The following is a 21,214-nucleotide window of genomic DNA, read 5'->3' on the forward strand; positions in this document are numbered from 1 at the left end:
GAAGCCCCAGAGTCTGAAAAGATTTTTACCGTTGCACCTTTTTCTTGTTGTCTTGCTACCAAGAGCCTTCAAAACGGGGCGTTTTCTTCCTTCAGTGCCAGTCCAGGCCCCGCTGAGAGGAACTGTGAGCGTCAGCACAAACCTCTGCTCACCCAGCAGCAACACGGAGCTGAAAAACGAGCGTCTGATTCCGGTGACCTTCACAGTCACAAACAACAGCCAATTATTGCCGGCCATTCAGCACCTTCAGCTGGAACAATCCCCCCCCCAGCCACTCCATTCATTCCCCTCCTTGGTCCTGAGCAGGCTCTGGACCTGCAGGGAACATAAAAGGGCACTGGAGCAGTGCCCTGACTGGGAGGGTCGGGAAAGCTGCTGGGCAGAAAAGGCCCTGAGGGGTGCTGGTGACCACGGCTGGACGTGGGCCAGGTGTGCCCAGGTGACAAGAGGCCAGTGGTACCTGGTTGGGACCGGCCCTGGTGTGTCACAGCCCCAGGGCAGTGCCCGTGCCTGTGCTGGCACTGCTGGGGCACCTCCAGGGCTGGGGGCAGCTCTGGGCCCCTCAGACAAGAGAGACATGGAGGGGCTGAAGTGTGTCCAGGGAAGGGAACGGATCTGGGGAAGGGGCTGGAGCAGCAGGAGCAGCTGAAGGAGCTGGGGGGGCTCAGCCTGGAGAAAAGGAGGCTCAGGGGGGACCTTCTGGCTCTCTGCAACTCCCTGACTCGAGAGGGGAGCCAGGGGGGAATCGAGCTCTGCTCTCAGGGAACAAGGGATACAACAAGGGGAAATGGCCTCAAGCTGTGCCAGGGGAGCTTTAGATTGGATATTAGGAACAATTTCTTTCCCAAAAGGGTGGTCAGGCATTGGAAGGGGCTACCCAGGGCAGTGGTGGAGTCCCCATCCCTGGAAGTGTTCAAAAAGTACGTGAATGTGGCACTTGGGGACATGGGCTCATGTGGCCTTGGCAGTGCTGGGTTAATGTTTGGATTTTGGAGGTCTTTTCCAGCCTCATCAAATCCTCTCACTCTGTGTTGGCACTGCCCATGCCAAGCAGCAGATACCCATCCCAACCACTCCCTCCAGCAGCCAAGGAACACCAAGCCCAGTTTCTCACTCCTCTGCCTCTCACTTTGTCTTCCTGAGTGACAGGACCCGACCATCTCCCCCTCAGGACAGCAAAATTCAGAGCACCAGAGCTGGTTAAAAATATCTAAATACAGATAGTCCCTGCCATGTGAGTGGATCCCCTCCTCAGGCACTGCCAGGGCTCCTGTATCTCATCTTGAGAGAGCCAGGTTGGAAGGAATATCCTAATGCAGGAGCATTAAGACAGTGAACTAAGTAGAAAAGGGGAGAAGGAGAGCCTAGAAACTCCCCCCCTCCCCATTCTACTGCTAAGGAAACCCCCTCAACACCCCCTACAAACCCCACAAGCAGCAAGTTTGCTCTTGGATTATCAAACTGAATCACTTCACTGAGGCATCGTATAAATGACAGGGACTGCAGAGCTGGGAGAGGGACCAAGGCCATCCCTTCTAGCAGCAAGCCATGAAACCAGTTCAACAATGTCACCAATCTCAGATTCAAAGGACAGCATCAAGCAAGGACCAGACAGCACTTCCCCACATCACACACGCTCTGAGATACACTCAGATACTATGGAAACCTTAACCTGCATTTCCTCAGCAGTTATGAAGCACACAAGCAAGAGGAGGTGACAGAAGAGCTCGGATATAATCCCCTCTCTCCTCACAAGGCTCCACACAAACAGTCTGTACCCAGCACGAGTTAACAGAGAGCTCCCTCGATGCACACACACACAACAGCTCCTGGTAAACAGACTAAGAATAGGCACAGGGACAGCAAAGTGCCCAAGCAAGACTCCCCTGCAAAGCAACACCAAGCTCACAAGAAACATTTGCAATGCTGCCCTTGCTTTAATCAGTTTTGAGAGGAGGAAATTCACTTTGGCTGTTTTTATAACTCCCTCTCCACTCCATTTGTCAAACAGCTGCCACGTTCTGTCCCAGCCAGGGCTGCTCCTGGTGGGACCCCAAAGGCTCAGAGACCAGGGGTGCACATTAAAACAGGCTCCAGATCTGTCTGGAGATTACCTGTCACTCCTTCCAAGGCAATGGAATTATGCAGAGATGCAAGTCAGTGCAAAGCCTGGCTCATGCTGGTATAAAGTACCCTGGAAGATGCTCCGGGCACAGTCACCTGAAACAGCAGCTTGGTAAAACACTCGACTGATGCAAAAACATCTCCTTGGACAAGGAGGAAATAATTGCCTGGCTTGGCCTTTCTAATCAAAATCACCACTGTCCCCCCTCTTCCTCTTTCCAGAGAAAGAGCAGGGTTGATCTCTGAGGAGTGTGTGTGAGGGAAATCAGCTCAGTACAGAAGCCTTTGAGATACCTGCCAGTTCCAGCTCAGTTGTTACTCCCAACTAATGACACCCCTGAGACACTTGCAAAAGGCTCCGTGCTCTTCATCGCTGCCACAAAGTGAAACCAAAGTCAGAAGACCCTGGAGGCAAATGCGAGAAACCACCTGCAGGATTTCTTCGAATCTCTTTCATCTGTCTTGATTTTTGTTAAGAATTCTGCAATTACCACCACCAATAACACTTTGCAGATGTTACTGATTTGCAGCTTTCCCATGCAGAAAGGCAGCCCCAAAGCTGTTTTGGAGGTAGGAGGTGTAAGAAGTTTGCAGGCTACGACAGAGCCCAGCAGCAAACAACCAAAGAGCTCCTTGGATCCATCAAATCTGACCGGCTCTGCTGGAAGGGAACCACGTCAGAATCAACTCCATCTTCTGCTCTGAAACAACAACCACCCTACGAGATCATTACAAGGACAGCTCTCGCCTTTCCTTTCTCCAGGTCCTTGTTTTTGTTTCGGGATGCACCGTGGAGAACTTGCAAGGAAAGGCTTAACAACAGCTAATTGTCAGACGCCACAGTAATTAGTGGCAGCTTTCCAAGGCATCCATTCTGGCTGGTTTTCCGATACTGGCTCCTCCCCCATCCCCACATTAAAATGAAGGTACACAAGGTAGGCGGCAGAATCATTTACAAGTACCAAGGTCTTCCCAGGAGAGATGCCTAAGGAAAGAAATCTCTTTCCTAAACAATGCATGGGTTGTTTTTTTTCCCCTTCCCATTTGCTATGGAACTGCTATCTTTATTAATTATCTGAGAACGATGTTAACCTATTCCCTGGCATGTATTATTAGATGTGCAGTGCTTTTCTGGGAGTCAGTGTTATCCCTGGCCAGCAAATTAGCTCGAAATGAGGAGCACAGGATCACATTCTCCTGACTTCTGCCCACCTGCTGCTTACACATCCCAGCTTTGATGTCACTCCTCCACTTATATCAAAGGTTTCTGGCCTATTTTACTTGCAGACCTTTACAAGTTTCCCTGCAGACAGAAAGGCTCTGGTAGGGAATTCAGGACTGCTCTGCTCAGGCTTTACAGACCCTTCAGCAAGAGGCTCCCAGCGCTGCTCTGTATATTTAGGCTCTGCTCTCAACTCCGAGGCTCCGCACTTGGCTGGCAGCTCTCCTTGTCACAAGCTCCAACGCTTCCATGCCAACCTTTTCCAGGCATCATCTGCATGTCAGCAGAGCTCCACAGCATCTCCTCCACAATCCAGAACACATCACTTCCCACTAAGTGCCCACACAGAGCAGCCCTGCAGCATAATGACTTCCTCGTGCCCGGAATAGAAACGCTAAAAGACGTGCACAAATCCCAGCCCTGCCTTACATACGATGTGGGGGCCTGGAATCACGGGTGGGGAAGATAAAAGGAGTCTTTTCCCACGTCCAGTGACGTGCTGAATTCCATCACGCTCCAATCGGGGCCCAGAAGGTGGGATGCATATGGATGGGATGGGGAAAAGAAAAGCTTCTCTTCAAGTTGGAAGCGGAGAGGTGTTGGTGGGACAACGTAATGGAGGATGTTGGATGCAGAGAAGTCAATTCCCACATTAAGTGTCCAAACTGGAATTTATCATCTGTTCGACTGGATTTACTCAACCTGTCAAGAAACGTTCCTTAAGGAAGGCAACACGTGCGTAGAGCAAAGGATTTCCTGCTCCTTGGCATTTTGGCTTTCAAATAAATACAGTTCCCTTCCAAATGATTCCCCAGATGACCAGTACTCCGGCACAGATCTGAGGTGACTGTGTCACACCGAGGGGCAGCACCAAACAGCACAACAGCTCATCACCCCACAGAGTCAGATGCTGGAATAAACACTTCAGGCAACACTGGTACCGAAACGCAGCAGGAACAACAACAAACCTCAGGCTCCCTGCACTGTCACTGTCCCTAAGATGAAAGTCAGATGAGAAGATACCTGGAAGTATTTTGGATCATAAAAGAAAGCATTTTATGAGACTCTGACGGGTAAAGGAATAACCAGCTGGACACCGCGCAAAATAAGGGAATAAAAATGTTATTTGTGCACTGGGAAATGTTATTAATATTTTCTATTAGAAGAAACTTGAGAGGGTTTCTTAAGAGTTCGTGGGTTAATCCCATGTTCTGATACTATTCTTGGGTAGCCATTTGCATTAGAAAAGTGACACATTTTCAAAATTCAGGAGGAGGAGGGAAGGCAGAGGTAGGCAGAGAAAACACACACCCCCCCCCCCAAACTGCAGGCAACAAGATTCCAACCATTTGAGAAACTGATTGTAAGAACTAAGAAATTATAAGACTCATTAAAATATGTGTCTTAAAAAAACCCAAGTCCTTTACATCCATTAGTGGCTACAGATTATCTGTTGGTTTGGAGTGCTGGGGTTTCATCCCACCCGAAAAACATAAAGGATTGATCTGATTGCTTTATAAATCTCAATTTTCTGTGTTTCACTGGATTCTATCATGAGGGACGGGTCACTTTGTGGTGCTATTGGTTATGTCAGAGTCCTGAGAAACTGGTGTCCATTTACTGGGAGAGATCCCAGAATTCCAGGATGGTTTGGGTTGCAAAGAACCTTAAAGATTATCCATTCCCATCATCTTCCACGGGCAGGGACACCTTCCACTATCCCAGGTTGCTCCAAGCTCCATCCAGCCTGGCCTTGAGCATTTCCAGGGAAGGAACAACCACAGCTCCTCTGGACAACCTGTGCCAGGGCCTCCCCACCCTCCCAGCCAACAATTCCTTCCCAGTATCCAACCTAACCCTGCCCTCCTTCATCTCAGGTGGATTAGTCAGACCTCTAAACAGCTCTTGCCGGTAACAGGCATCAATTAACCGACAGCAAAGGCTTCACAAAAATGGGATTTCAATTTGCACTTCAAACCTGACCCTGCAAGTGCTGTAATACCACCAATTTACCTGGGGGGGCCGGTGCCCGAGGCTTTCTGTGCCCAGGCAGCCCAGGGATTGATTCCCTGCAAGCCATGGAGCTGCACAGCCTCCTGCCTTCACCCTTCCCAACCAGCCCCAAAATTGGCTTTGCACCTCTTCTCAGGCAACATCCACCACCATCATTTGCATGAGACAAACAGCCCGGGCCGAGCTGCAGGAGCCAAACTCAACCACGACAAGCCCCAGTGAGCAGCACTTCCAAGTGCTCTCCAAGAAGAAGACTCTGCTTTCGAGGATGTGTCTGAATTGCAGCCACGGAACTGCAGGAATATTCACACTGTACTTGTGGTTGTTTTAGCCCAGCAAGCACAGCCTGTGTCAGCACGGGTTGGAGGAGACAACTGGCAGTCCCAGCTGTGGCCCCCAATCCCATGGGAATGCTTTTCCCCACTGCCAAGCCACACACTAGCAGAGATAGGCCACTCTGGACCGAAAAGATGGGTATCACTTGCCTTTTGCACAAGAAAACAAACAAAAAGCCCAAATATTTTGCTGGTTGGGTGGTGAAGACATAGGAACCCCACTCTGGGTTTTGCTTGTTAAGAGTAACAAGCCATCCTGAGTTAAAATGCCAGAGTTAGGAACTGCTTCATAATGTCTGTTCCTGACAAAAAAAGGGGGGTTTAGCACAGAAAACAGGGAAAGAAATGAGACAGTGAGCACTGGGAAGACCCATCTGCTGCCCAGGAAACAGGAGCCAGTGACTACGAGGTCCCTTCCAGTTCAGCGTTTTTGGGGGGTTTCCAGGGCAGAAAATTGCCTCCAGACCAGGAGCCAATTCCCAATGGGCTGCTGTGATCTTGGCATCAAACAGGTAACATGTGGTGTATTCCCACCCTGGTGAAGTCATTACTGTGGGCAGCAGGAGGAATGCCCTGGGAAAACAGGCAAGGCAACTGGGAGAGGTGATGGGAGTCAAAGAGCAAGGAGAAAAAAAAAAATCAGGCATTGAAGAATGGAAGGAAAAAAGAACAAATACGTACAAAACACAGCCAGAAGGAGAGAGCCAAACTCTAAAAACTTAAGATTAAGGTGTTGTGGCATTTCAAGATGTAACAGTGATGAAAGGCAGGCCCAGGAAGGGCAAGCAAAATCTGGGAATACATCAACAACATTTAACTCATCAGCTGGACAATCCCAGAGATCCATGCTAGAAATATCCAAGGGAAGATGATGGTGATGATGATGATGATATTTCCCATCCCACCTGAGCAGCACAAAAACAGCCCTCCAATTTCACCATGTGTCGTGGAGACACAGCCTAAGTGAAAGCAATTCAACAATCATGTTTTTCCTGTTCTCTGCATTTGCTGCTCTTGCTGTGACTTGACAACTGCCAAAATCCATCCCCACGTGTAAACAAATACGAGGGCTAACAGTCCCCACTTGAAAAATCAGAGAATTCCAGAGGACTGTTTTGGACTTCCCTCCTGAAAACAAGGCATCAAGGAGTTCAAGAACTGTCTGTCCCACAGCTGGGCTGCTGGAAAAATTTGCTCAGGGAACACAAGTCAATTACCCCTGCTCCAGAATCCCTGAACACTGAGCTGAACCCATGCGAACTCCCCGTTCTGGAATGAAAAACGGAAAAGAGGAGGCATCCCAAAGCCAGGAGTGGGTACAGAGAACGCTGCATGTAACAACTGGGCTCTCAGATGCTACATGAACTTAAGGGATTTGTCAGAGGGAGACAAATCTCTCTCCCCATCATCACATTATCAGGCTGTGGCTCATTTCTGATGCTATTTCTGCATAGAAACGAGCTGAACGTTACTCAGTGCTTGATACAAGCCGTGCAAAACACACCCCACCTTCAGAGACGTTACTATCTAAGATATCACAGATTCCTCCACGAGAACAGAAATATCTGTAAGATAATCACCTGCATGTGACACCCCCGTCAGGAAACAAAGTTATTTAATCTCCTTCACACACATGTGAGACTTGCAGCACAGAAACCCAGACATTTTAAAAGCAAGTTATTGTATCCTGGTATCAACACACAGGACTTATCAAGTGCATGCAAAGGCAACAAGAGGTCACAGAGTGGTCACTGAGGTTCTCAGTGTCTGGATTTAAACACAGAATAGCATATCTAAGTGCTTCTCCAGCATCTCTGTGAATCCTAAATACTCTCTGAACCATATCCAGCTCCTCCAGGCTCCAAATTGTTTGGGTTTGGACCAGCATAACAGGGGCGTTACACTGTCAGCAGTAATGTATTAACCCCACACTAGTAACATTTTTGGTAGAGTTAAGCCCCCGATGTTTTTTTGAGCAAGAAGAGACCTCATGTGGGGGAAAACAGCTGGAAAAAAAAAAGAATAACGCAAACCTCAACTTCAGCAAACAACTTGCGGGAGCACAACACCAACAGTGCTGAGAAGCCCAGAGAGGCGATAGCCTCGTCCTTTGCAAAGCCCCAGCAAGAGCCACAGGGAGTACGACTGAGGGACTGAGGGGCTGCACTACTGGGGCGACATAAGAGCCCCCCAAAGCACTGGGGATCCACGGGCAAGCAGGACAAGGGGGTCTCCGGATCCTTGAGGGATGCAGGAGGGAGGGCAGGCAGGAAAGCTGGAGCCCATCAGCAGTTCCTGGGCACCAGATGCCATCACAGCCCTCCTGCCATGAGGGTCCCCATCCCTGTGGGGATCCTCCCACACACACACAGTGTCCCTCGCTCTGTGAGACGCCCACAACGCCTCTCAGCCCCCACCAGCCTTGTGGGGGGACCCTCTCGCCCGCAGATCCCTCGCTCTGAGGGACCCCCACAACGCCCCTCACGCTGTGAGGGACCCACTCACAGCCTCCCCAACCCTGAGGGGCTCCCCCCCCCAAGCCTTGGGGGGACCCTTTTCCCCCTGCAGTGTCCCTCGCTCTGTGAGACTCCCTCACAGCCCCCCAGCCCTAAGGGACGCCCCTCACAGTCGCCTAAGCCATGAGGGACCTCCATCACAGCCCCCCCCAGCCCTGAGGGTTCCCCCTCAAAGCCCTCTCCCAGCCTTCAGGAACGCCCCCCACCATGCTCCCCGTCCTGACGGATCCCCCTTAAAGCCCCCCCAGCCCTGAAGGACCTCCTTCACCGTGCCCCCAACCCTGAGAGACCCCCTCACAACCCACCACCCCTTCCTGCCCCTCAGGGCAGCCCCAGCCGAGCCCCCCCCCCCCCCCCGGCCGACTCAGGGGGCTTCCCCGGACTGTACCACTCCCGCACCCACCTGGCCCCACGGGCCGCCGAGGGGGGGTGCCGGGGGGGGTGGTGTTACCGCTCTCCCCCCTCCCTCCCCCGCTCCCCGTCCGCGGTACGGTCCGCCCTTACCTCTCGGCGCCCTCACTTCGCCCTCCCGGCGGAGCCGCGAGGGGCTGGGGGGGGAGCCATAGCCGCTGCCTTGTCTTCCCGCTCCGTCCGCCCTCCCCTGCTCCCCCCCCTCCGGGCCGGACACAGTTGGTTTGTTCCGAGAAGCCGGCCGGTCTTCTCCCCTTAAACCGCTGGGTCTCGCACGTCTTCGGCCATTTCCGACCGAACCGGCGGAAGTTGCCGAAGTGGTGGCGGAACTTAACGAAGGGGGGGCGGAGATAACCGAAGGGAGGGCGGAGGTAGCCGAAGAGGGGGCGGAGATTACCGAAGGAGGGGCGGAGACTGCCGAAGCGGGGGCGGAGATTGCCGAAGGCTTGAGGGGCGGGGAGACTCCCGCCTCCGGAACCTGCCGAGAAGAGCCGAAGCTCCCCCGGCTCGCCTCCCGCCACTGCGCACGCGCGCCGCGCCGAGGCGCTTTTCCCGCCTAAAAGGCGCGCTGTCCCTCACACCCCCCGCCCCTCAGGGAGGAGCCGCCATGTTGTCAGTGCTCGATGCTGCTTCGAAGGGGTGGCCGCAGCCCAGCCCTGTGGCCACGCAGCCGTGTGTGTCCTTCAAAACCCTGTAAAGGTGCCCCCATGGAGCTCAGTCTGACCACGCAGCCCTATGTGTTCTGCAAAACCCCCGTGAGGGTGCTGCCGTGGAGTATGGTCCAGCCACAGCACGCTGTGTGTCCCTCAAATACCCCTTGGGCTTGTTGGAAGCTGATCTGCAGATAGTAAAATACCCCTAATGGCTTGCAGTTTGTTACAAAATACTACCCAGATCCAACCTGGAGGGTTTGCGTGAAGGGCGCAAATGCCTCTTACTCTGAACAAAGTATCTTAAAATATGCGTGTTAAATGTTATCAGTGGTTTGACATTGTTAAGTCACAGCATCAATGTAAAAATCAGCGACAAGTACCAAACATAACATGTAACAGATGGTGACTGAAGCAAAAGAGAAAAAAAAATGCTATAGTGAAATAAAGGGGATTTTAAAAAAAGCAAGTAATGGTGCCAGCATCTTCACACAACAAAACCACGTCAAACACGTTCAATCCTCTGTTTATGCACTTTAATTTTATATTATAGGGGCTCCATGAAAGGCATTCATATCTACGGGAATCAAATCCACCCCAAACCACACAAACTTGACAACTTTGGGGGAATTAGAGTGTTTTTCACTGGAAGAAACAGGGTTTTCTCTCCAGAAGCAGAGAGGGTGGTGCATTTCTGGCCACAAAGCTCCAAGAATCTCAGCTTTAATAAAACATGAGCACTTCAAAACAGTGAAAAAAACCCACTTTTTCCATCTCTCTGCACTTTTTAACAGTCATTTACACATGTGTAAAGAATGCAAGGAGAAACTAACTTTTATCCTGAGATGAAAAAGCTGCGAGGGGTAAGGCGGGGGCACAGGTCTACCCTTTGATAAACAATACAAAATCCAATTTCCCTTGCAGGGAACGTGCTGTTCCGAAGGGCAGGAATAGGTACGGCAGGTTCAAAGGATCTAAGAAACAATACTTTCATATTTTTTCAGGAAAAAAAAAAATATGACTGCATCGCCCAGTATAAAGACAAAATTAACATCCGAATCATTGAACACACCCACGTTGTCCTACCACACACATCTGCTCCCACTCGGGCTTGGGGTTTTGTATTCCACCCTGAGATCTACCTGGAGCTCTGCAAGAGGAAAGAGGGAGACAATAATTCCCTTCAGGACCTCACTGAGGAACAAATATCAGCGGAGAATGCGCACTTCAGGACACAACTGAAGAGACCAATTCTTCTCCCCGCTCCCTAAAGAAAACAAGCTGTCAGGATCAGCAGCCGGTCTGGCAAGTCTCTCTTTCAGAAAGCACTATCAAGGCTATTACAGATTATATTGACGAAGACACCTTCAGATTTAATCCCCTTCTCTGTGTGCTTACCCTTCTTACTCTAATAGGAGATCAGTATTAAAGGGGAGTTCTCAGCTTCCCTTCTACCAAGCGAAAAATCCACTGCTCTGCTGCCTTCTGTATATCCCAACAGAAAAACTACGATGTTCAAATGTTCATTTCCCACCTCTTCTGCTATCTGGGCTTTTGCTTTTTCCTACACAGTATTCAAGAACACACATAAAATTTCCACATCAGAAGTGGATCCTAAAGGACACAGTCTATAAGCTATGATGAATAATAGTTTAAAGAAGAAAATAAGTTGCAGAGAAAGCTGCCTGACTCCTTCCTGGCAAGGAGAAGCTTTTTACTCCTACCAGCTTCTCAACCTGTTTTCCCAAAGAAACAGACTCAATGCATAGTGCCAGTCCTGTTAAAGACTTTGAAACTCCTTACTGACTTTTAGTTAGATTTGGAGGTCTGAAAATACTAATTCTGCTGTATGGAAGGGTGCAGGTGCAACGCAAAGCCAACTGAAAACCAGCTGCAGTTCAGATCTTGCCCCTTCTGTTCGACCTTTAGAAAGTAATTCTTCCCTGTGAGGGTAGTGAGGCCGTGGCACAGGTTGCTCAGAAAAGCTGTGGTTGCCCCATCCCTGGAAGTGTCCAAGGCCAGGGCTTGGAGCAACTTGGGATAGTGGAAGGTGTCCCTGCCCATGGAAGGGGGTGGAACTGGATGAGCTTTAAGGTCCCTTCCCAAACTATTCAGGGATTCTGCTCACAGAACCACTTCTTTAGACACTCGTGTATTATTTCATGCTGGGAATCTCCCTTATATTGCATTTTAAGTAGCTCTAGAGTTGGCAGCTGCAACTGAACACAGTGAATGCCATCACACCTTTGTGTCCTCCTCCTGTGCTCGAAAAGGTCCCCCACTTTCCCTCCTTTCCTTACCCACATCAAATTCCCTGCTCCTCATCCCACTTCCTCCTAAGCATGTCTTGCATCCTGGTGCCTCCAATCTGCTCTAAATTACCTTGAGTCATTTCAAGCAGGTATTAAGGAGCTTCAGAGCCAGCTAATGCACATTTCCTCCGTGGCACGCTTCCATGGCCTGAAATAAACCTCAGAAAAACATGGATCAACAGTCTGGGGGGGGGAGGACCCTTAGCTTTAATCTTTTCTCTGCTGCAATCCTTCTGGTACATCTTTTTTAACCTCTTTCTCCTCCCTTTCACAGGAGACAGTTCCAAGGCTGGACCATCTGTGGATTTTACAAGTTCCATGGAATGTTTTCAGACCGCACTCTTAACCTCAGACACTCCTATCGGATTTCAGAGGATTCAGCCACTTTTTTAGCCCCAGGGTGCTGTAGGTGCTAAATAGATTATCTACATCTCTCAGCCACTACTGGAGGACTACACAGCAAAGCTCAATTTTTAATCCTGCTGAGACTCCGACTTCTTTTGGCCATCAGGTATCCCAGGGCATGCTCCGGGAGGAAATGTTAATCTGGAGTGCTGGCCAAACTCCAGTTTAGGTAATTGCATTCTGACAATTTGCATTCTCCCTGCAGTTTTTTAATGGATACGGCATTTAGGGTTTTTTTCTCCTTTCCTTACTTTATGTCTTAAAAGCAGCGGCCTGGCCGTGCTCCTGCTGTTGGAGCAGCTGCCAGGCTTTGCAGCTGAAGTAGCTGTATTTCAGGGATAGGTGAAGGCATCTCAGGACAGTTAAATAAAGCACTTTTGAAGACCCCTGGGCACAAGGAGTGTTGTAACAATACACCCACTGCTGGCCATAGAGCAGAGCAAGGGCTGGAACATAAAATCAAACACTCAGTGGCAACCAGGAAAGGAAAAGTTACCAGAGGAATGGACACACGGACATAAAGGCTCTTCCCTCCCAAATCCTAATTCTAGTTTGGAGCTGGTGCAGCCCCAGCTGGGATCCAAAGAGCAAACACAAAGAACTATCAGCATCCTGCACAGGGGAACCGGATCCTCATGGCAGAAGAAAATAACTCTATAAAAGCAGTGGAAGCTTTTGGCAAGATGCTGGAGGACATTGCGTGGGGGTTACATGGGGTGAGGGAAAGAAATGCCTGTTCCCTTGTTAATGAGGGCACAGCTGGTGGTTTTATTTTACCTGGCTATATAAAAGAAAAATCATGAGGCAAGAAATGGGGTAGAAGGTTTTGTTCAAGGTGGAATATTATGGGTCACCCTTGAAGCACGTCAAGTTGCCCCACCAGATGTTTGACTAAAACCAAACATTCCAGATAAATTAATTAAATGACTGTATTACCACAGAGTCACAGAATGGGTTGGGTTGGAAGGGACATTAAAGATCATCTCTTTCCACCCCCCTGCCACCGTGCTTTGTTTATAAAATCATACATAACAACACCAAGTTCTTTTCTTCACAAGAACCCCAAAAAGGGTCATTTTCATATTTCAGCAACATGGAAGTAAAGTTTTGAGAGCTTAGGGCAGTGGTGACAAATAAACCATGAGATACTGGCTGGGTACAGACACGTGGAGCGATCCCTCCTCCCCCAGTATGTCCCAGTTCATTAGCAACCAAAGGCTGTTATTAGCACTGGGTGAACATTTTCCACAAGTAGTTTGTTGACCAAAATACTGTTTTCCTCACCCCCAAAAATGACCAGCAAATGAGTTTCAGTGGGACAAGTAATTCCTGGCTTTGGTGGAGCTCCATGTGGTGTGTGTGGGTAAAGGTTTCCTTCCTCTTCTGTCTGTAACAGCTCACAGCAATTCTACACCAATCCAGCAGCACAAAAAATTACCTAATTTTACCTACAGAAATAATTTTAAAAAAATCCCGTGAGAGACTTCCACACTGCAACAGTCTTGGAAATTTTGGAAATTTCTGAGTTTCTCTTCAGAAAGACGTGATCCAAAGCAGGAAGCAGCAGCCCAGCCTGGTGACAGCCAAGGAAAACTCCGAGTGGATCTTGGCAATGGCCGAGTAACGGCACAAAATACCAGCACTGCCTCTTTGCTTAAGGCTCCTTCCCCTTCCAAACCCTGCTGCCCTGAGGAATCAGCTGCATTTCTGTAAAATTCCCTGGAATTCCTCGAGTATTACAGCTAACCCTGCCTCCCCTTCATCTCAAAAGAGATGCTTTGAAGTTTTCCAGAGATACCCAAGGAAAAAGACACATCCACATACCTAGACTAGCCCCAAATTCCACTCTGGAGCAGATGGTGAGGTTCTACACACAGACACATCTGGTAACCACTGGTATGAAAAAGCTGGCAGGCAACAGCTTATTCCGCTCCACTAAATATTCCATAATTTGAACTATATTTAAAGAGGACTTAAAAACCAATCATTTCTCTTGTATATAACATAATCCTCAAACATGTACATGTTGTAACTGCAGCAGAGCTTGGGCATTACACTCTCATCTACCAAAAGCACCTTTTTTTTTTTTATTATTTTTTTTTAAATTAAGCATCCAGCGCTGTCTGAACTTAAATTAAAAGTGACTGCAAACCAAGCAGTTCAGTAAAACAGAAAAGCAGCATTTCCAGCGTGTCTTTTGTTGCAGGCTGCGAGTCTCCAGCACTTCAGCTCACCCTCGAGTCCACACGATCTAAGGGGCCTTGACAACCTGCCAGGTCGCTGAGAGTGCTTGAAAAGACAGAAGACTTCAGGGAGCGCGGGCTCGGCTCACACAGACCTGTGCTTAAGCCAGCTGTTCCATTTGTCCCCAGGTTCAGTTACCGCAGTGTAAACCAGGGATAATTCTTCCTCGTCAGGAAAGCAATCTGTTAGACATTATCATCACCATGTAGTACAGGCAGCTGGGAAACATGTAAGGGGGAAAAAACCCACCCCCAGAGCCCGCAGAAAAAGTCAGCCCCGAGCATGCACAGTACCCACGGTCGCCCCAAATCCACTCCCCAACTCTCTTTAAATAATCTTTTGGGACACTGTTCCACGGTTCTCACTGTGAGCTGAGTGAATCATCCGTGTTTGCTGGAAATCCAAAGCGATGGCGGGCATGAAACGGTCGTTCTGGATTAGAGTCACCCTGGGAAAGGCCTGTAAAAGGCTGTCTGCTGGGATCGTGTTAGAGGTCCGCTGGAGACCCCACCGCTGGATTTGGATGTGTGCAGAGAGCTTTTAAAAACGACTAGAGAGAGAAAGAAATACTCCCAGGAATTGGCTGATTAGGGAGCCCTAAATTCCAGCTATAGAAGGAAGATAAAATACCAGCAGCCGGGCCCTGTAAGTCTGGGATGTTTCACCGACTGACCTCTTCACAAAGTAGGCACTGAGCAAACCAGAGGTGATTCTGCTGTGGACTTTTGGCAAATAGTGAGGATGTTGTAATAAAAGCTGCTTGGGATCACTCCATTCGACCCTATTGCCCACAAATAGGTTTAAGCAAAATAAAAGCAGGTCCACAAGGTTTTCAGTCCCAAAAAGGAAAGTTGAGGTGATTAAGCAAACTAGTTTGAGAAGCTGAAAGGCTCCAATGAGAGGGCCTTGAAAGCAAACAAGAAAAACCATCTGCCATTTGCATCCTGAATGGAGAAGGTGAATAAAAAGCACGTGGGAGGCAATGAGAACATGCTGGAGATAGTCATAGTCAAGCCCCCAGACTGAATAGAGATCAGAGAATCACGGAATCATCCAGGCTGGAAAAGACCTCCAAGATTAGAGCCCAACCTGTGACCGACCTCCACCTTGTCACCCAGCCCAGAGCACTGAGTGCCACATCCAGTCATTCCTTGGACACCTCCAGGGATGGGCACTCCACTGCCTCCCTGGGCAGCCCCTTCCAATGTCTCATCACTTTTTCAGTGAAGAAATTTTTTCCTACGTCCTAAACATCTTAAAACTGTGTCTTCTTGTCGTGTCCATTGTTCCCTGGGAGCAGAGCCCAACCCCTTCTGGTTCCACCCTCCTGTCAGGGAGTTGCAGAGAGCAAGAAGGTCCCCTCTGATCCCTCTTTTCTCCAGGCTGAGCCCCCCCAGCTCCTTCAGCCACTCCTGCTGCTCCAGCCCCTTCCCCAGCTCCATTCCCTTCTCTGGACATGCTCCAGCCCCTCAATGTCCTTCCTGGACTGAGGGGCCCAGAACTGGACACAGCACTCGAGGTGTGGCCTCGGCAGAGCCCAGCACAGGGGCAGAATCACTGCCCTGGTCCTGCTGCCTCACTATTGCTGGTACAGGTGAGGCCTTTGAGCAACAAGGAGAGCAGAGAATGTTGGAGTGAAGGCAAGGTGGGCTCCAAAAAAGTCTGTCTCCAACCTCCCCAGCCAGGGAAAAGCCAACTGACTTGCTCCGTGCTCTTCCAGGTTGCTGAAAGTCAAGCCCTAGCAAAGATTTCTAAGAGATCCACACAGTCCCTCAACTAAAATTCAGAAACCTTCATAATAAAAGCTTAGAAGTGCTGGAATGAGCCTCTTCATCCCTGTGTCTGGAAGTGCCGATGTGCATCTGATGTTCTCCTGTCCCCACATGGCACCATGTCAATACCAACCTCTGGAATCACGGAGACCTCCACGCAAAACATCTCTGCTTAAGGATGGAGGGAAGGCCCAGCTATTGATCGCAGCCAAGGCTTGAGAACAGAGGCGGAATCAAATCATAAAAGGCCTGGAAAGACGGAGCGGGAAGTGCCCCGTGAGATCAAAGTTACGCTGTGCTAAAACACCTTGGCACCCGGCTTTGATAAAGTAACTGCTGCCTTCTGCCACAAAGGCAGTTGGTCTTATTTACTGGGATTTTAGCAATGCAACAAGGAATCCGGGGACTATTTGTAAAGGGGGGAAATGGGGATCAATAAGGAGATCGATAATAAACACTCGTGTGCTTTTAAGTGCTGCAGGTTTCTTAAAAAGTGTCGTTACAGAGGGAAATAATAACAAATAATTGCCAGCTTTTTGAGCCCCATCTATTTCCAGGCCTAACTTCACTGCAATGTACCAAAAGGCTTTCAAATTTAAAAAATATATATCTAAGAGGTACAGGCCTGCTGCCAAAATCCACCGCTAAAACAGGGAAACAGGTGCCAGCTGCTGCTTTTTCCCAGTGCAGAAGGATATTTCCTCCTTTCTCAATTCAGTTATTAGTGCATTAGAAACAGAGAAACCGGCTCCAAGCTGAATCATAACGAAAATATTCCTTAAAATAAAACCCTCTATGTTTTTTTCTCTCCTACCTGCAGGATTCTTAAGAGTATTTGCAAAAGCACAGGACCGGAAATCCGGACTCTGATCCCTTAATACTGAAGTCAACCACATTGCATAATCCCATTAATACATTTATCAGGCTCCATCTTCACAGTAATCAGGTTTTTAGCCCTTTACACAATTCCCATTAAAAGGCTTTTCGAGCACCTCCCTTAGTTTAGGTCTATTCTGCTCTTTTCCAGCCTAAACTTTTTCAGAGCCTTTTGTTGCTGTGCCAGATTTGTCATTTAATTTAAATAACTCTTCTCCCTCTCTGCTAGTTACGTCAGTGTATTTATAGAGAAAGGAATATAACTTTTCTCTGCCTTTTTTTGTCACCACCTTACCATGCAGGCTCCTGTAATCATTTTGGGAACCAGATTCCCTGTTCTCCAGATCATTTCTAGCAGATACCCTCCCCTGCCCCTTGCAGAGCTGAAATCAATCCTTGTCCTGGGGACAAGGAATGCAGAGTGCATTTTAAGCAATGCCTCACTAAAACCTGTTGCAGTGGCATTTCCTTGTCACTCATGGAAATAACTCCATTGACAAATGTGATCCTGGTGTGTATCTTTATCACCAGGACATCAGAATTATGCTGTGATTGATTAAGACATTCCAATTCCCGCACAGAAACCCCAACTTTCCATCAGAGTTTGCATTACAAGGACTCACATTTGCTTTGAGACAAATAGTCCTGAAGTCAGCCATTCTTCTCCTGGGATCTCCTGTTTTTCCTCTTTTGATGACATCTCCAAATCCCATAATTTCTGCTCTGTCATTAGTCAATACCTTGATTAACACTGCTCTTTATGCCTTGAGGAACACCATTGCTAACTTGCCTGCCAATCCTTCTTCAACCATCCCACCTTTTCTCCCGTGAATACAGGATTTATTGATGCAAAACAGAGCAAAATACTTCAATTCTGATTGATTTAAACTCTCTTACTTTGCATCTTTTGTGGGGTTTTTGTTTTTTTTCTTAATGAAAGGCTGATTTTTGCTGGTGGAGAACAACACAGGCTTATTCCTCTATAAATCAGGTCTTTCCCCGAACTGCAAAGCTGTCCTGTTTTTACAGTTGGGCATTTGTAAAAATTAATAAACTATGCAAGTCAACACATTTGATGTTAAAAACAGTAAATGAAGTTTCTTAATGACTCGTCTGACTTTTTAATTGTACTCAGGGTTTATGTCACAAATTTGAAAAAACAATTAGAATGCAGGAAAAAGGCATGTCAGGCTTGTAGTTAAATAAAATAAAGCTAAATGTGCTGAATACATAGTTTAAATTAAAACAAACTGGTTTATTGTACAAAGGAATTCTGCAGCCTATAAATAGAACCAATTTCTCTCTACTCAGCACCGTCTGCAGGTTTTCAGAACTTGAAACAAAATTAGATTCTATTCTCATGCAAAGGGAAGAGCTGATGCTCGAGTAAAATGAAAAGTGGCAAAAACCACTTCCTTAAACACTTTCTTTGACCCACCTGTGAAAGAGAGGGCACTCACAAAACCCCAAGCACACTCACTGTCCTCCTCCCATCCCTTCCCTCCCTCCCCAGAAATTCCTGCACACGGGAATTCCACCACCACATCGGTTTGAAATCCCATCGGCCACAGAACCAGGCAGGGAGGCTTTTCCTGGTGAAAGTGCAGCTACACAAGACAGTAAGAGGGACAAACTGGAGAATAAACAGGGAAATCCCTCCAGCTGGAGTGCTGAGGGATTTGACCTGGAGCAGAACATACATCCTATGGATCAGGAATTGTCCCCAGTAAACGTTACCTCAGTCTGAGCCTTAGAAAGCTGCTTCAGCTTCCTCATCAAGATCTTCTCCAAGTCTTCCTCAAACACCAGTCCTGAGGTACTTGCAGACCCTCCAATACGTGGCAATATTTGTGTTTAATCAATACCAGTCCTGGCTCCCAAGAGAGAAAGAACATACAACAATCTGCCCCTCCAACTACAGCAGAGTTCCACTAAAACCACTACGTGTGTCGAGTTTTAAATTCAACCACATTTTTTTAAAGGCGAAGAAAAATCCTCCCTTTCTCCCACCACTGACAGAACAATACTACGCTCTGCCTTTTTTTTTTTTTTTTGTAATTAAAAATAGGCTGAACTTTAGGAGTGTTGTTGCTCTTGAAGCAGTAGAATAAAGTGCATCATAAAAAGATGCCACTGGGATCAGTTAAAGCCAAGAAAATTGAAAACATTTAGGGGGAATGAAGCCAAAAGCACAGAACCAGATTTAAACTCGGCGTATGCTGTGGCAGGAGGCCAGTGGAAGCAGAACCTGCTGGAGGAGGAAGGAGAGGGAAGGTTCCCTGGATCAGGGATGGTGGGCCAGGGAACTGGCAGCTGGCACAGCTGGGTGAGATCAATGAAGTACCAGAACTCAGCTGTAAAAATTCCTCATCATACTAAGCCATGCCATTAATAAACATGGAGCTGTTATACACCACTTGCCACCTTCAAAGAGCTCCAAACCCAATGACTAATCCTCACAACCACCTCCTTAGGTGCAGGAGCTGTTTATAGAGATGAGAACAAAGGCAAAACGGTGAAGTCATTGGCCACAGCTCCTAAAAAGCAGATTTTAAAGCCAGGCTCAAATTCGGGGCTCCCATACACAGCCCTTTGGCTGGGTGCAATTTCCCTTGCGTTTCTCTCACAGCAGGAGACCTCTGCAACCTAAAACACTTGCCCCCAAACCCGAAACCTCATATATTAAGTGACTTCTCAAGTGGGTTTACTTCTCAAGACTGGTTTTGTATCTTCTCTGCACAATCAGCAGAGCAGCAGAGGAAGTAAAACGGGTGAAGTGGCAGCACGATGGAGATCAACAGGAACTTCTGGCCACTAAACTTGCACTTCAGCTGATGTGGTTTAACAAAGTGGAAAAAAAAATAGCACCTAGCAAAGCCTCTCACTAAAAGACAGTAAATCACAACTCCTCGATTCTCTCCTCCATCTGTCTTTCCTCCAACAAATAAAATTACCTTAAAATTAACAAGAAAGCTACGACAGAAATTCAGTTTTACAGCAAACTCTTGGAGGGAAGATGATACGGACACACAGAGCATCTCTGTTACCAATGCTCCGCTGAGCAGAGATCTCCAGAGGAGACTAGAACTAAAAAACACGTTTTAACCAAGTGCCAGAAACAAGAATAAGTTCCTAAAGGGAAAATAAACCCAACACACTCGTGTTTCTAAGCACCTCAAGGACGTTATCAATAAACCCAGATGCAGCCTTTCCACAAAAGCTGCAGCGACAATTGATTCAAATGGATGGCACTTCTGTAGTGCCCCTGTTTGACTCTCGAGCTGAAGCAGATAAAAATTCAAAGATTGGACTTCCTTGGTATTTTTATGTTAATCTACACAGCTTTAGGGAAATTGTTGTGACTCCAATTCACTCCGAGCAGTCAGAGCCATTCAAGCACCTACCAGCAATTTTCCTACCTCGCGGTCTATCTCATAAGTCAACCTGATGCATTATCTTCCCTGCACAAATCTGTCATGAGCACCAGGCAGGCTCCCCCTCGGTCTTGATAAGCAGGAGCAGACCTGACTCATCCTCTTTTCCCCCCCCCCTTTCATCCTGATTTGTATCGTCTCCTTTACAATTTAGTTTTCCCACATTGCACAAGGAGAAGGGATCAGTATGTGTGTAATGTGTGTGCAAGGGACAACAAGAGAAAGAATGTGTTTTTAATCTCCACCTACTCCTCTGGCTAACAGTTCCTTTGGCTTCATCTCCTTGGAGGTATTTTAGCATTAAATTCAAATGAATTCTCCTTTTCTTTTGCTTTTATTGAAAGCAAACAATAGGACACGGGAGAAACCCACGCAGGAGGAAATGCTTCCTGATCTGGAGTGCTTGGACATGCTGAAGTCTTTTGCTCTGTCTCTGCAGAAAGCAGACAAGCAGCTACACCTCTCCCGGGGCTACTTTTGCCCAAACTGACACTGCACTTCAACTAAAAACCAGTTTTACTGCAAATAGAGACCGGCATCCACGGGCCTGAGGTCTACCAGGGCAACAAAGCTCTGGCTCAGGTTGGTAGAGCTCCAAAAGCAGCTGGAAGATCTCTCTCCCTCACGGGGACTGTCTGGTATCCACTCAGGCAAACTGGAGCTGCACCTCTGCCCCAGGCTCAGGGAGTACCTGGGCTATCCCTCGTGCCTCACTGCATGTTCCCCGTGAACTTATGCAACCTTAATAACCCTTCAGAACTTACTGGGGTGGTAAAACCAGACACACGGGTGGGTGGATGAGGCTGAGGCTCATTTTGTAACAACACAACACAGATGTGTTGATTGTGGGGGCAAAAAAGGGGCGTGTTGTCATGGATCTGAGCAGAGATCCCGAGCACT

General features: G+C 48.1%; 1 protein-coding gene across 4 annotated transcripts in view; it reads right to left on the minus strand.

The window, feature by feature from the left end:
* The window catches only part of EXTL3 (exostosin like glycosyltransferase 3), a 135,895-nt gene that overhangs the window by 106,377 nt on the left and 8,304 nt on the right, over positions 1 to 21,214 (minus strand). For 2 of the 4 annotated variants that reach the window (XM_032684635.1, XM_032684636.1), the window contains exon 1: positions 8,715 to 8,945. The exons of the other annotated variants lie outside the window; for them this stretch is intronic. The gene's annotated coding sequence lies outside the window, so the exon portion shown is untranslated. Of the gene's footprint in view, positions 1 to 8,714; positions 8,946 to 21,214 lie in introns of those variants that run through there. 4 annotated transcript variants of the gene reach the window in all.

Source organism: Chiroxiphia lanceolata, chromosome 3 (assembly GCF_009829145.1).
Source record: "Chiroxiphia lanceolata isolate bChiLan1 chromosome 3, bChiLan1.pri, whole genome shotgun sequence".
NCBI classification, from domain to species: Eukaryota; Metazoa; Chordata; class Aves; order Passeriformes; family Pipridae; genus Chiroxiphia; species Chiroxiphia lanceolata.